Below are 15,342 nucleotides of genomic sequence, written 5' to 3'. Positions count from 1 at the left end.
ATGCAAGAGACATATTGTGATGTGTTTAAATGGCATTAGAGTCCTTCCCACTTTCACATGCCCTTAATTTATGAACTCCAACATAATGGTTGCCAGTGGCTATAATCGCATGAAAAATCCGACATGCTGGTTGTACATTGAATCGATTTGGGTACAATCAGCCTGTCCATAGATGGTTAGAATCAAGGCCAGTCCCTGCTGAACCGGCCAAGTTTCGAATCCATCGGCTTTAGGTTGATCCTGTAAATATCCCTATGTTGGAAAATGTGTTATCTCTGTAAGTATGGCTTCTAGGAAACATCTTTTAAATGCATTATCTACCTCAGTTGAAATCTCCCATTTCATCAAACTGCAGTCTCAATGTAGTCTTGGAGCTCATGGCCGTTTGGTTTTCTTTCTACCTAAAGGCAAAGCAGGCTAGGAAGAAGCTTTTGCTGCAATTTTTGCCTTTAAGCGCTGCTGCGTTCAATTGCAAGATCCTGCGTTTGACAGCAATGTCCTTGTGCACAAGCCCTTATTTAGAGCAGCTAATGGTACGTGGCTTTTGTGATGCACACAATGATTATATAGCTGGTATAAAATGTCTGTCATTTAATGTACTTTTGTAAGCAACAGTGCAATTAAAGCCTGACTCCATCCTTTTGTGAGCATCCCTAGGATCCTGCCCTATACTATAAAATGGTGTGTGTGTGTGTGTGTGTGTGTGTTTTGTTTTTTTTTTTTTTTTTTTTTTTGTCCCAAGAATTTTTACTCTCCCAAGTTCTCATTGCTCAATGTCTCTGCAAGGCATCAAACTTTTAGAGCACATACTGTCCACATCATTGAACTGTTAGGTAGTATTCAGTTGTCCTGGTAAAGTGGCAGAGCCAGGTACTGGCTTGGCTTCCAGCTGGTTACGTGACAAGTAGGGACTTCCTAATTTTTTTTTTTTTTTTCTGGCATCCACAATGGGCAGCTTTCATTGCTGTGTAAAACAGTGCTTATGTTATGATGTGTGAGCGCTGTTCTATGCAACATCGTCCTATGAGCCAAACCTGTGTGATCATCCCCAGGAGGTGTGTCATTAACAGCTGGGGCTTACATGGAGTAGGTCCAAAGATGCCAATGGACAGAGGGGTGAGCAGAGGAGCGTGGAGAGGGTAAGTAATGCTTGCCAAATTTTTGTACAGAATAGTTTTAAAAGAAAAAAAAAATCCTGAAGATGAGATGATATCTGTCGAGTTGGGTCAGAATCTGCTTTTTGAAGTAAATGTTTAAGCGATGATTCATGATGCTCTGGGGTTTATCCTTAATTTTCTGTGTTCTTTCTCTGTGTAGGGTAACCACTTTGACCAATATGAGGATGGACAGTTGGAGATTGAACAGGCCTCTTTGGACAAGCCCATTGAATCGGTAAGACGGTGCATTTTGGTCAGGCTTCATATTCTTTGTATCTTTTTTTTTTTTCTTTTTACTTGCCCAGTGAGACAGACTTTTAGAAGATGTAGGAGTCCAGCTTAAAGCAATCATTGGTGGTTTTTAATTTTATTTTTACGGTTTTATTTTGATTTCTTTTGTTTTATTTTGCTTTGCAAACTGTATAACATTCTTACATATTGAAAAGGCCTTGCAATATCCAGCAGGCCTTTGGAAGTCAAGGGGCAATGTATCCTGGCCCTTTGCATGAGAGGTTAGAAGCGTACTCCATTTGTATTCGCATAGCCTAGAGAATAGGTGGACTTTTTAACGCCAGTTTTGGCACCATCCACCTGTTTTGTTTTTAAAGTGGACGTGTCAGCTGCACATGGAGAGGTAGCCATCTTGGAAGTTTAAGCAGTATTCATTCTGCACGTTTTGTAGAAGTCAGGGTTTTGACTAATGCAGAACTTAAACTTACAAGTGGCCGTCTGCTTGGTGTGTAGCAAGTTACAGGTCCACTTTAAGTGAAATGCACATTGACGCTCAGCTGGGACTTGCAGTCGTTTAAACTGTGGAGGTGATTAGGGTTCAATTTGTTTGTTTTCTGTGAGCTGTGCAATGCCTTACAATCAACTTTTTTTTTTTTTTCTCATTTTTATGACCTTATTAAAGATGGATATGCGTGTGTGGTTCTTTTTCTTTTTTTTCTTTTTTTTTTTTTTCTTTTTTTTTTTTCTGCAACGTTGCAAAGAGCTGATGTAGAAAGGTAGTCCCCAGTTATGTAGTGTATGAAAGTATCATAGTAAGTTTTTCTCTATCCCAGTGCCCACCTTTATCCCTTAATATTAAAAGGAACTTATTTTCAAATCTAATTGGGGAAGGCTTAAAGTAAAACTCTTTGTAAGAAAAATTAGCTTGAATAATGGGCCCCATGTCTGTTCAATGTATCAAAAATCCATCCGACACCACTGGGAACTTTTGAAGTCCTCCGACAACTGGGAATGGAAAGAGCAGGCACAAATCTCTCCAACAGTGCAGCTTGGCCTTAGCGGCTGATCATCAGCTAAAACCATCAGGCTGATGACTTAAGACTCGGTTGAGGATGAGAAAAGCACCTTATAAAAGAATAATACTTCAACTTGCTATTCCACCTGCTGAGTTGAAACTTTTCTCTATTGCAGAGCTACAAGGTCTGCTAGAATCATTAGTGTTCTGTCATCTCTGGGGTTATTGGATGCCTGCATCCCATGCTGAGTGCTGTGGTTCTACCCACCAGTTACCACTATTTAAGGCACACTAGTTAACCTGGCAGCCAGCGGGTGGAACCAGAGCATTCAGTGCACTCAGGTAACAGAAGGCTGCTGATTCTACCAGACAATGTAGCTTTGCAAAAGAGCATTTGAATTGGCATCTTATTATGTGCACTTTCCAGGCATCCATTCACTCATTCAAGGCATTTTGAAATTCGCATAACTCCTCCCAAGAGCCAGCCCACTGTTTGAATTAGGGTTGAGGCTCTTGAGAGTTGTGCAGTGATGTTTTCAGAAAGCTATGTACAGCCCCACCTACTGGCCATGATCTGCCTGCTTTGCATAGAGCAGGGGTAGGCAACCTTCGGGAGATGGAGATCTACTTGAACGACACCGATTAAGTCAAAGATCACCAGGCACAGTGTAAACCCCCCCCCCCCCCCAAAAAAAAAAATTCCAGCAAGGCCGACCCTTACTTTTGTTTTGAGTTAAAGTAGTACAAGAGTGCAGGGTTTAGGAGTGTGTTTTTGGTGAGAATGCAGGGATGGGGTGGGTGGTGATGTGAAGGGTGGTAGAGGACCCTGCCCATAACTGTGTCCTCTGCCCCTTCACAGCACCCCCCCTCTACACGCAAGCACACACACGGTGGTGTCTTCTGCCCCTCCTTTCCCCTATAGCAGTAACCCCCCCCACCCCCACCCCATAGCACTGTGTCCTACCTGTTTCCACCGCAGAGACCGGGAGTCAGCACAATTCTGGACAAAGGGGCAGGAGCTGGCAGTGACTTTTTTCGTATTGGCAAGCTTGTGATTGGTTGGCAGCACACAGGGTGGTCCCAAGCAAACAATAACCAGTGGTTTGAGAAGTTTGTTTGGCCAGCTCCTCCTCCCGACCTCTGTCCTGAGCTGTGCTTCCTCCTGGTCTCCGCTGTTCACTAATCACAGCGGAGGAGGATGGAGGTGGGAGGGGGAGAGAGAGATACCGGGACATAGATGGCCCAGCCGCGGAGGAGGCAGTAGGGGAGACTAAGATCGGCACACATAGAAGGCGAGGGTCGGCGGCGCAGGAACCTGTTCGTGGTCCACCTGTTGCCTGCCAGTGGATGACAGGTGGACCGCGATTGACTGGTTGCTGACCCCGGCATAGAGAAACTGACCAGGTGAGGACATCACTGGGTCTAAAATAAGGTATGTCATCAAAACGTTAAGGTTTTATTTAAAGAAGTTCACTTTTTTTAGAAGAAAATAATGAATTTACATTTTTTTTTTGCAGGTAAAAAAGTGCAATAATTAATAGAGATATATATATATATATATATATATATATATATATATATATATATATATATATATATATATATATATATATATATATATATATATATATAAATATAAATTTTTTGGAGCCTGTAAAGCATTCCAGCAGCAATTAGCAGATACACTGCAGGCAATCTGTGTGCCCAAACATCCTGTACGGGCAAGCAGATACTTTCTGTCAGTGTATAAATGAACTACGATGGCACACCACAGCTCCGTGGCAGCTCATTAAGAGCTAGAAGCCGACAGCTGCATAGGATGTCGGGACTTGTAGTTCATTAACACACAGCTGTTTGAATGACCGCCCGCCTTCACTTGATTTCAAAAAGTGACTGCTAGTATGGGGAACTTCTCCCCGTACTGCTGTCACAGGGAGGAGGAGATCGGGCAGCAACTGCAGCATTGGGAAAATTGATTAAGAGGGAGTGAGAAAATATTGGCAGGTTAAAGGTAAGAGCTATGTTCATGCACCCTTATGGTGCTTCTTATTCGGCATCATGTTCATCCTAAATTGTTTTCATAGTTGTAAAGTTTTAATTTAACTTCAGATTGCAATAATAACCCTTCATGACTGGAGGACAAAAGTTTCTACCCTTCGCGATCATCTTTCGCTTTGCAGCTTAACATTGATGTAGCCTCTTCAAGCCATACTATAACTAAAAGTGAGGTTTCAGGATGCGTGGTGCTAACCTTTCACTGTGCCAAGCTTGGTCTCATGGCTTTGTTTTAAAGGCTTGTTCCCACTTTGTTTATGCAAAAATTTTCCAGCACAGCCTGTCCTTATAAAAAGCCCTCACAATGGTCACTTTCCTTCCATGTCTGTGCAACCAGCTGAGCAGCAGTGTGCATCTCTACCCAGTCGTAGGTCTGTGTTGTGTTTGTGTGTGCGTGTGTGTCTGTGTGTAGATGGTTTACAGAACTTTACACAACTTTGGCCCTATCTGGCCTTTCTCTTCCACAGCAGTTGATCCCAATATTAGCTAAGCTGCTCATGACCTGGTTTGTATTGCACGCTCTGCCTTTTTTTTTTTTTTTTTTCTTTTTTTTTTATATGATATACATTTTTATTTTTATTTTTTTTTTCCTTAAGTCCACTGCTGGTGGGTTCAGTGTGGTGGTACTGCTCTCCCCAGCAGTGAAGGTTTTAATATTCTAGGACTTCTTTCCTCATCTTTCCCTTACCCTTCTCCTTTATGTTTTGGTCCAGTGAACACCACGTATATCTTTGTGTGTATATATTTATATAATCTTCCCTTTCTCTGCTATGTGCTGGCATGTTGCTAGCTAAAGTACGCACAAGGTAATGCTGCAGAGGAGGGTACCACTGCACTTGGAGCACCAGTGTAGAGACCGACCATGTTTAGTAAGCTGCCTATTTGGAAGTACTGGTGTCTTTTGGTGTTTTTAGTGAAATAAGGTTTTTATTAGAGATAGATATAATCTATATCTATCAGGCTCCCTTTTGTGTTTTTAGCAAAGGCCAGGAATGGGAGAGTTACATGTTCCCTACTAGTTTGATTAGAGTATTGCTGTGGAATATTCTAGTTTTGAAAGCAGCCCATCATACCTGGACTTGCCAATCCGGATCTGTTCCTGTTAAATTTAACCAGTGCATCTTTTTGGATAGCTGTCAGTGAAAGAGCAGGTTCCTGAGCATCTACCTGCTCCTCCTTTGAGCAGATTTGAGGTTTATACTAGGTTCTTCTAGGCCCCTCTTTCAGAGAAAACTTAAGTTAAACGGAAAATCACAGAAGGTGAAGTTGAGATGTGTTCCTTGTGCTGATTCATTTTCATGTTCTAGGAGAGATCTTCATCTTTTCCTGCCCACCCCCATAAACTTCTGGTGCGGCAGGGGTCTATACAACTACAGGGCTGTCAGGAGCTCTCATCAAGACAGCTTAACTATGCCTGCTGGATCCACCATTCATAGAAGCGCATCTACAGCTTTCAAGAATTACACCAGATCTCTGGAGGGGGCAGCGCTATCAATCATCCACCCTTCACCTATTCAGAGATCCTGTGTCATTTGTAAAAGCTGTAGCATGGCTTCTATTAATGGTGGCTCAGGCAGGGAAGGGTGGGCATAGTTGAGATCACTTGATGAGGGCTCCTGACGAAAGATGAAGAATTCTTCTAAAATGGGAAGAATCTGCACAGGAAACACACCCCAATAACTGGAAGCTGAAGTTGGAATTGGCATAATGGCGCTCTCATGGTGGTTGGTGTTTTTTTGTTTTTGTTTTTGTTTTGTGTTTTTGTTTGGTTTTGTTTTTCTATGTCAACAGGTTTAGAATTCTGTTAAAACTTCATTTGATATGGTAACCTGTTCCTTATGTCCACAAGTCATTTTTATAATACTAGATGACCTGATAATGGACAACCCTTTTTTCAGTTTCTTTATAGCCATGGTTATGCATTGTGACTAAGATAAAATGCCCAACAGTTAGATTCAAAGCTGTATCAAGAGCCCTTAATGGTGGCTTTTATAAATGGAAGGTTTCTATTTAATAAAGTGGTAGAATGAAGCTAGTTAAGTTCTTTTTGAATGAAGCAGTAGATGAAGGCTGGACAGGTTCTGCGTCATGCAGAATGTCAGGGTTTCCATTTGCAGGATGTTTAGCAACAGTTGGTTGTCTGGGGAGTTCAGGTAAGGATGAGTTTTCTGAGGGAGTGTTAGCCGGCCTCTGCAGCAATACCTGTGGGGAAGAGTGTGGTGTTGGGCTATGGTAGATCTCTAGGAGTCTACAGATTCTAGCCTTGCACTTCCAGGTGAGAAGCCAAGGTATAAATTATGTACTTGTCCCGGTACTCTCTCAATTTTTGGAGTCTTTACTTTTTTACATGATCCAGTACTGTACAATCGGGGACTAATCTGTGTTCTTATACAAACATCACCCTCATCTGAAAATGTCTGAATAGTCTACTTTGCAGATTACATTATTTTTAAAAGCATAAACAAAATTTGATTTTGAAGTGGTGTGAATATGGGTGTCTGGGCTGCCTTTTTAAATGCATTTCTTCAGTATGGCATCCTGGGAAAATTGATGCCATTTTAGCTGTGGCGAAGGGAGAACTTGCAGGTTCCCATGGAGTGCATCTGGCAGGATCTGTGGACTCTGAGACTGCCTGGGTTCAGCTTGGCCAACGTTAACCCTTCCCCTACCGGAAGGTTCTTAAGAGGAACCAGGCCGTTGGCAAGTGAGAAGGGTTACTTACTGGCACCAAGTTGGGCGCCGCACGGCATAGCCTGACTCAACAACTTCCTCTCTGTCCGGCCTTGGTGGTGTCAAACTTGTAGTGAGCTGCAGGGCTTGGTTTTGAGAGGCTGGTTGAGGTCTCTCAGCCCTGCAAGTATGCATGAGATTACCACAGTGAGCATTCAGTCCTTAATACGGAGCACGCTGAGCTGAACTTAACACCCACTCAAGAGCTGGTGAAGGTGGACTGATGAGAGCAAAATAGAGGTGGTGCGTTATGACATCTGTTCACTGGCAGTCTGATAGTCCTTTCTTGTGCGTGCCCCATATTCAGACAGCTGTCACTAGGTCCATTTTCCACCTGCTGATCTCATGATCATCGTATAATATCTATAGTCACCCTTGTTTGTTCAACAGCTATCATGTCCCCGCTGCAAGCAACCCAGACAATCGGTTTCATTTTTTTTTTTAAATGAGGGCACGCTTCTCAAGGGAAAATCTGTATAGGGCAGTCATCTGTGTGCTTTCGTGGTGTGTGTTTTTTTTTTTTTTTTTTTTTTTTTCTTTTTCTTTTCATTTTTTTATCGTTTCTTTTTTTTATTTAGCAGTGGTCTCTACAATATATTGTATGTTGAACAGTTCAGTTACTACCTCTATTTTGCCCTCAATGTTTTGGTAACTGGTGAATGAAGTACGGATCTCCAGCCATACACAATATATATTGGCAATGAACAGGGTGGGTTTCATCTGCTGGAACTTGCACTTATGAGCCTTTATTGCTGCACCAGCCCTTATGTGATGACATTTATTGGCTCTATAGAGACTATTACTGTATATGGTGAATAAGTCCAGTAGTCAGCAAAGTCTCATTGAGAATTGATGCCCATCTACTTCATAGATGGTGACTCCAAACATGCCCAGGTGCTTCAACAAGCTTAGACAGGGCATGTGTCATGGCAGACATTTGAGAACCTTTATGATGCACCAATCTCTCACCAAAGTGTCGTGAGTAATGACCATCTTTTCATCTAGCGGAGGTTTAGGCAGTGGGACAGCTGCAAAGGCTTGTAAGTATGAGTCCTCAGCAAGGGTTTTAATGGCTGGATTACTTTTCCCAGCAGGCACTGCTCTTGACTGGCTCTGTAAGTGATGCCATTGTCTGCCAAGTGCATCCATCACCCCCTTACCAAGTGCCATCTTCTCTCCGTTTTTTTCCTTTTTATAACTTCTTCATTCTTTCCCATTTTTTTTTTTCCCCTCTCCTCTTCTTGCCCCTCTCCTCTGTAACCTTCCAGCACTTAGCCCAGCCCTCCAGTTTACAATCCTTCATATTACTTTGTCTATGCCTTTTTTTCATTTCACTTATCCTGCTTTCGTATCTCTATATTAAGCCTTTAACTTGCAAGCAGTGGCTTGGTGACAATGCAACAACAAAAAAAAAAAAACATTAAAATAGAAATACCAACAAAATCTGTGTTTCTTACTGTGTTACATTTAATTGTTCCTTTGACAGCCCTGTTTTTAAAGCCAGGTTCGTATTTTCACTCCACTTGTATTATCTTTTGGAAACTAGCAATGCTTTCCCCATTTTGTCTGTCTTTTTTTAACCTTTCTTGTAGAAAGCTCATAGTGATTTTTTTTCCACCTCTTACCCAAGCAGAGTGCCTCCCCTCCCCCGAGCAGCCTGGTCATGCCCACTTTTTGTGTCTGCGCTGTGGTGCTCTAGTGATTTTTGGCAATGGTTCATTTCATGTACTAATTAAAACATTCTATTATTTGTGTGTTTTTATAGGTAGCCCATAGTATGAGTGAGTCTCTTCCAGTGCGTAAAGTTTCCCAGATTGCACTAATATCTTTCATATATTTCCAACACTACGTTTCTTTATCGAGGACACAGATCACAACAAGTTTTAACTGTTCTTTATAACAGCTAATTAGATCCCAGCTGTTTTTGGTGCAAGTCCTGTATATAGGAAAAAAAAAAAAATTCCATATCCTACGAGCGGCCATTGGGACGCTATCATTGCATACGGAGATGGCCATAGATGGATTGAATCTCAGCCTGTTTAACTGGGACTTTCCAAGATTCGATCCATCTGTGGGCAGGCGTATTGCACCCAAGATGATCGATGGATACCAACCAGCGTGCGATAATTGCCAGCGACTACAGCTGCTAGCAGTAATCATTGTGCTCTCCCGGTAGTTTGCAGAAAAGAAAATCGCATAATCTATGGCCTGCTTTAGGCTGGCCATACATGGAGTGAATTTCTTCCCTGCAACAATGGGTTGCAGAAAAGAAATTCATTAGATTCCCCTATCAAAACAAGGTTGATGCGGGAATCCCTCCTGCTGAACCATTGACTTTTCACGGTAGGGGGCCGTCCCTCTAGGTAGAAGACCGTGATTATTGCTAGTGGCTGTAGCAGCTGCTAGAGAGAATCACAGGCAAAACCCAGCAGGCTGATTGACTTTGGTACAACCAACCTATCAACTTGGTACATTCAGCCTTGCCTATACACTGTTCGAATCAGGAACCGGCTGCGATTCAAACCTTGTATGGACCTGCCTTAGCTGTCAAGTCAAACCCTTCGTTACAAAGTGAAAACTGCTCACAGTGGTGCTTTTCTGGCTTGCAAAAGGTGGTGCCTTCGATTTAGGTAGGCGTCTAAAGGTTAACACTAGCTATTTTACTTTTTAAGCATTCTACACCTGTAAACAAAATTTGTTTTTGGTCACTGGGTTGATCATGCGCAGGATTCCTAAAGCTCTCTTGAGCTTGCGGAGTTCTTTACCCATCATCCACTATCGCTGCTTTTGTGGTTGCGGTGGATGAGTAGCCTGTCGGTACAATTTTTACATTGCTTTCCAAATCCAGTGTGAAGATAAAAATTGGTAACAATCTGCTCCTATTTGTCATCTGCCCATTGTTGGTCTTGTACAAGGCCCATTTATTTCAGCAGTAGGACAGGCAATAAGGGAGGATTTGGGACACAACGCCACCTCTGTAGATCATGATTTGTTCATTTATTTTAGTGATGGGTTATTAGCAGTCTTAGAATTTATTTTATTTCTTTTGTCTAACTGGCTTCTTTAAAGGCATGACCTTTATTATGAAGCTAGCCTGCATTAGACATGGTTGCGTCTGCTTATAGCCAACTCTTTAACCTAGTTCTCATTCCACAGTGTACACAGTTTGCATTCAGCTGGCATGGTCGCTGCTGCTTTTCAATAAATAGCCTACAGATAGCCTTTTTATACATAAGTTTTTTTTTTTGGCAAACGGTACTACCACTTGTGTTCATAAAGTGTATACATATACGTTAGACTTTGTAATATGCATAGGGCAGGAAACTGCATTTACGTGAACCAATTATGTCTTCTAAAGTGTATTAATTAACTTTATTGCCAAGGTGCAGGTGTCTTGTTGAGCCAGCAGACCTCTTTCCTGTATCGTCAAGCTAGATTCTCTGTGCCTTTTTGTAAAGTATGAATTAACCTGGCCATAGATACAATTCCATCAGTTCAGTAGGGATCAGACTGATTTTTTTTCTTTTTTATCTGTGTGGCTGTGCCTGCTTTACAAGTCTTTTGGGCTTGTAGGAAAAGTTTGCTCTATCAGCAGCATTAGAATAAAATGGGGTTGAGTTACTAAAGGCAAATAGACATTCTTCAGAGTTTAGTAAATGAGGGAAAGCTCTGTGCTGACTTTCATCATCCAATCATGTGCAAGCAAAAATGCATTTTTTTTTTTTTTTTAATTTCCTTGCATGTGATTGGGTATTCTTTACAAGTGAAACTTAACCTTTTATTTAACCTTATTCACTAAGCTTGGGAACATCACGGATCTGGTGGACAGATTACTAGGAGGAGCTGGGGAAGACCCAGCTGTCATGGTGCATGTTGGCAACAATGACAAAGTCAGAGGCAGATGGAGTGTCCTAAAGAACGATTTTAGGGACTTGGGAGCTAAATTGAGGAAAAGGACCTCCAAGGTAGTATTACCAGAAATACTTCTGGTACCTCAAGCCACATCAGAAAGGCAGGGGCAGATTAGGGAAGTAAATAAGTGGCTGAGGAGCTGGTGTAGTAAGGAGGGGTTCGGGTTCCTGGAGAACTGGGCCCACTTCTCAGTCAGTCACCAGTTCTATAGAAGGGGCATACTGCACCTAAATAAGGAGGGTGCAGATCTGCTGGGAGCGAAGATGGCTGAAAAGTTAGAGGGGCTTTTAAACTAGGCAATGGGGGGGAGGGTCCAGAGGTAGAGGTAGTCAGCGCAGAACATATTCCAGAGGGTAGTATTGGGGGCATTCGTGGTAGGTTGCCTAAAGCACACAAACCTAAGGTTAGTATAGTAACAAGTCCTAGTTTCAATCTCAGAACACCCAATAAAAGGACAATATGCGACCAGTCTGACCTATGTGGCATGTTCACCAAGGCCAGGAGCCTGGCGGACGAGATGGGAGAACTAGAGATACTGTTGTACGAGGAGGATTTCGATTTTGTGGGTATTTCAGAGACTTGGTTCAACAGCTGTCATGATTGGCTGGCAACCATTCAAGGGTATTCCTTTTATCGCAGGGATAGAGAGGGTAAAAAAGGGGGAGGGGTATGCCTGTAAATCAAGAATGTACAAGTTAATGTGAGAGATGACATTACTAAGGAAGCTAGGCAGGAGGTGGAATCCTTATGGGTAGAGCTCCAATGGGATGAACCTAAGGGGAAAATACTAGGAGTATGCTATAGGCCCCTAACCTGAGAAAGGAGGGGGAGACAGACCTCCTATCACTATTTGGATTAACAGCAAGGATGGGAAGTGTCGTCATAAGGGATTTTAATTATCCAGATATAGACTGGGCTGAAGTGTCTTGCAGGACAATTTCATGGGTCAGATGGTAGACGCACCAACTAGAAACAAAGCGTTACTAGACCTATTGTTTACCAACATCACAGATGTGGAAATAAGGTGCAATTTAGGAAACGGCGATCACAGGTCAGTTGGCTTCAGTATAAATCACACAAATGGGAAACATAAGGGGTATACAAAGACAATGAATTTCAAAAGAGCCAACTTCCCCAAACTACGAACTTTGCTAAAAGAGATTAATTGGGATGGAATCTTAGGAACAATCAACACGGACAAGAGGTTTACTTTAAGAGCGTATTGAATAAGGGCATGAGCCAGTGCATTCTATTGGGAAATTCATTTAAAGAGTGAACAAAAGTTCTGGATGGCTTAACTCCAATGTAAAAATGCATATAAATGCAAAGGAGAAGGCCTACAAAAAATACAAGGCTGAGGGATAGTCATCAGCATTCAGACTTTACAAATAATGCTACAAGAAATGTAAGGGTGCAATTGAAACACAAAAACATAGCGGAGGAGAACAAAAAAATCCCCAGAAATTCTTTATATAAACAGTAAAAAAGGAGGATAGACCATATTGGCCCCATAAAGAATGAGGAAGGAAACCTGGTTAAAAAGGATGGGGAGGGTGGCAAAGGTATTAACTTTATTCTTCTCAGTCTTCTCTGTTTACTGTACAAAGTAAGGTCCGGTGGCATGGACCATAGGGTGAGTACATGGATTGAAAACTGGCCACAAGGGCGAGTTCAGAGGGTAGTGATAAATGGAGAGTACTCGGAATGGTCAGGAGTGGAAAGTGGTGTTCTGTGCTGGGACCAATCCTATTTAATTTGTTCATAAACGACCTGGAGGATGGGGTAAACAGTTCAATCTCCTGTATTTGCAGACGATACTAAGCTAAGCAGGGCAATAACTTCTCCGCAGGATGTGGAAACCTTGCAAGAATATCTGAACAGATTAATGGGGTGGACAACTACATGGCAAATGAGTTTTAACGCGGAAAAATGTCAAATGCATTTGGGTGGCAAAAATATGAATGCAATCTATACACTGGGGGAAGAACCTCTGGGGGAATAAAGGATGGTAAAAGCAATGGCATGCAATGCAGAATATTGGCATGCATTAAAAAGGGCATTAATTCAAGAGAGAAAGCGATACTGCTCGCACTCTACAAGACTTTGAACTGGATGGATGTACTGGAAATGGAGCGAGTACAGAGAAGGGCAAGAAATCTAATAAAGGGACTGGAGGATATTGGTTATGAGGAAAGGTTGCGAGCACTGACCTTATTCTCTCTGGAGAAGAGACCCTTTATAGGGGATATGGTTTCAATTTACAAATGCCACACTGGTGACCCCACAATACCACAATAGGGATAAAACTTTTCCACGGAAGGGAGTTTAATAAAGTGGTTGTAAACCTTCTAATCCTTCTAACAATTGCAAAAAAAAAAAAAAAAAAACACTGCAAGATAAAGGCATAATGAGCTAGTATGCATAGGCAGTGGTTTCAGCAGGGGGGGCATCGATAGTTTAAAAAAAGATTAGATAAGCACCTGAACAATCACAATATACAAGGGTATACAATGTAACACTGACATAGGTGAATCACACATAGGTTGGACTTTTTTCAACCTCACCTACTATGTAAGTATGTAACTGTACTTGCAGAGTGCACAAAGTGTTTGCCTTTTAGTAAATCAACCCCAATGTCTCAGCAGGGAGGATTCCTCTAGCCACCTTGCTTGTGTGAATGGAGGAATTTTTGTGTTTTTTTTTTTTTTTTTTGTTTTTTTTTGTTTTTTTCCTCCAGCTGGCTGATTTGAAAAAAAGTCCTTTAGCTAGCTTAAGGGCAAAACTTTTTTTAGATTTGGATATTGGTACAAGGTTAGAGCCATTGTGAGGTTTTTATTGCTCTCGGTGTCCCCATTATGGAGATCCACTTTTTGTCCTGATCATCATTGTCAACAGGAATGAAAGTTGAGTGTAAATCCCAAACTTTGAGTTGCAACCAGAGCAGGAATAGAGGGGAAGTCTTCCAATAAGTTCCTATGGTGGATGGAGAGGGTGAAAAAATATATTGCTGTCAGTTATTATTTTAAGGCAAACCCCAGATCATAGGCCCCAGCTGTACTTGAGTTATGATCTTATCTGGCAAGTTGTTGTTCAGCTTTGCCTACCTCCAAAATTTTTAAGGTCAATTCTCCTTCATATACTAGAAACTTTACTGGCAGAGAGGCTGTCTCAATTGACAGTTCATTTATTGGAGGGTATGGCGTAGATCCAGGAGGGGGCAGGACTTGCTTACTTGTAGAAAAGCGCCATATGCGTTCAGGGACAAGGTTCCCAAGTCTGCAGGCACCACTAGCAGTGTTTGTTTCTACACTTTCTTGGGCACGGCCAGTTCACTTTAAGTTGCATCATTTCCCAGACCCTAATTACTCTTGTTGGAACTTTCCAAGATATTTCTCCACAATCTGTCATCCTGGGTTTTCCGATCTTCAAGATTGAGTGCGGTTTTGTTCTTTCTTTTGGCAGACTTGGTGTTTTTGAGAATCTCTGGCAGGGTGTCATGTTTTCCATTCTTTGCAGCCATGTACTTAATGTATTTTGCTAACTTAAAGGGGGGGGGTGACCTTTTTTCCTAAATGAGCAAAACCCTTCCCATGACACCTTGACTAGTGTGCTTCCACCCCCTCAGAAAATCCTCAAAGATCCAGTTATTGGCAGCCCTTAGGGATGAGCAGCTGAGTCTTTGTTGATGCAGCACAGCTCCAGCTGTCTAACCATGGACTGTTATACTTGAAAAGGACAAACGGGTCGGATCTGGTCTAGTCCAAGCAGATGCAGAGCTGCCTTTTGCAGATGGATGATCTGTGGGGTTTTTGTGTGCGGAAATCCCTGCCAGTCTCTTATGACCCCCATAAGGTTTTTCTTTACAGTGAAAGACTCCCTTATTTTACACCTGTTACTATTTTTGCCACCCAACCATTGGAATGAAATGGAGGTAGCACATACCTCAGATCACTTCTAAAGCACTCTGGGAGCTCCAAAACGGCACATTGTGACTTTAAATCGGTCTCAACTTTTTAAACAATAGGCCAGTTTACTGTGCTTCAGACTTTGGGGTGGGAGGAGTAATTCCCTGTTGGTGTCAGTAGGAAGAGTAGTACCCCATAGTTGATGTCAGTGGGAGCAATCTTGTCTCGTATCAGTGAGAGGAATAGTGCTCCCAAGGGCCAGATAAAGGCAAGCAAATGGCCATATCTGCTCCCCAGGACTCGGTTCGGAGACCACTGTTTTAAATGAAAAAGCTGA

The 15,342-nt window shown here is 42.2% G+C and overlaps 1 protein-coding gene across 7 annotated transcripts in view; it reads left to right on the top strand.

Annotated features, from left to right (window-relative positions):
- Window positions 1–1,312: 1,312 nt before the first annotated feature.
- LOC141114172 (G patch domain-containing protein 8-like) overlaps window positions 1,313–15,342 on the top strand; it is a 62,228-nt gene continuing 48,198 nt past the window's right edge. For 3 of the 7 annotated variants that reach the window (XM_073607707.1, XM_073607706.1, XM_073607701.1), the window contains exon 1: window positions 1,313–1,392. The gene's annotated coding sequence lies outside the window, so the exon portion shown is untranslated. Of the gene's footprint in view, window positions 1,393–4,940; window positions 4,964–8,674; window positions 8,693–15,342 lie in introns of those variants that run through there. The other 4 variants (XM_073607702.1, XM_073607704.1, XM_073607705.1 and 1 more) reach the window with 3 other exon arrangements.

This window comes from Aquarana catesbeiana, linkage group LG12, assembly GCF_042186555.1.
Source record: "Aquarana catesbeiana isolate 2022-GZ linkage group LG12, ASM4218655v1, whole genome shotgun sequence".
Taxonomy (NCBI): Eukaryota; Metazoa; Chordata; class Amphibia; order Anura; family Ranidae; genus Aquarana; species Aquarana catesbeiana.
Note: the sequence above shows the minus strand (reverse complement) of the source record. Positions and strands in the feature narration are given on the sequence as shown.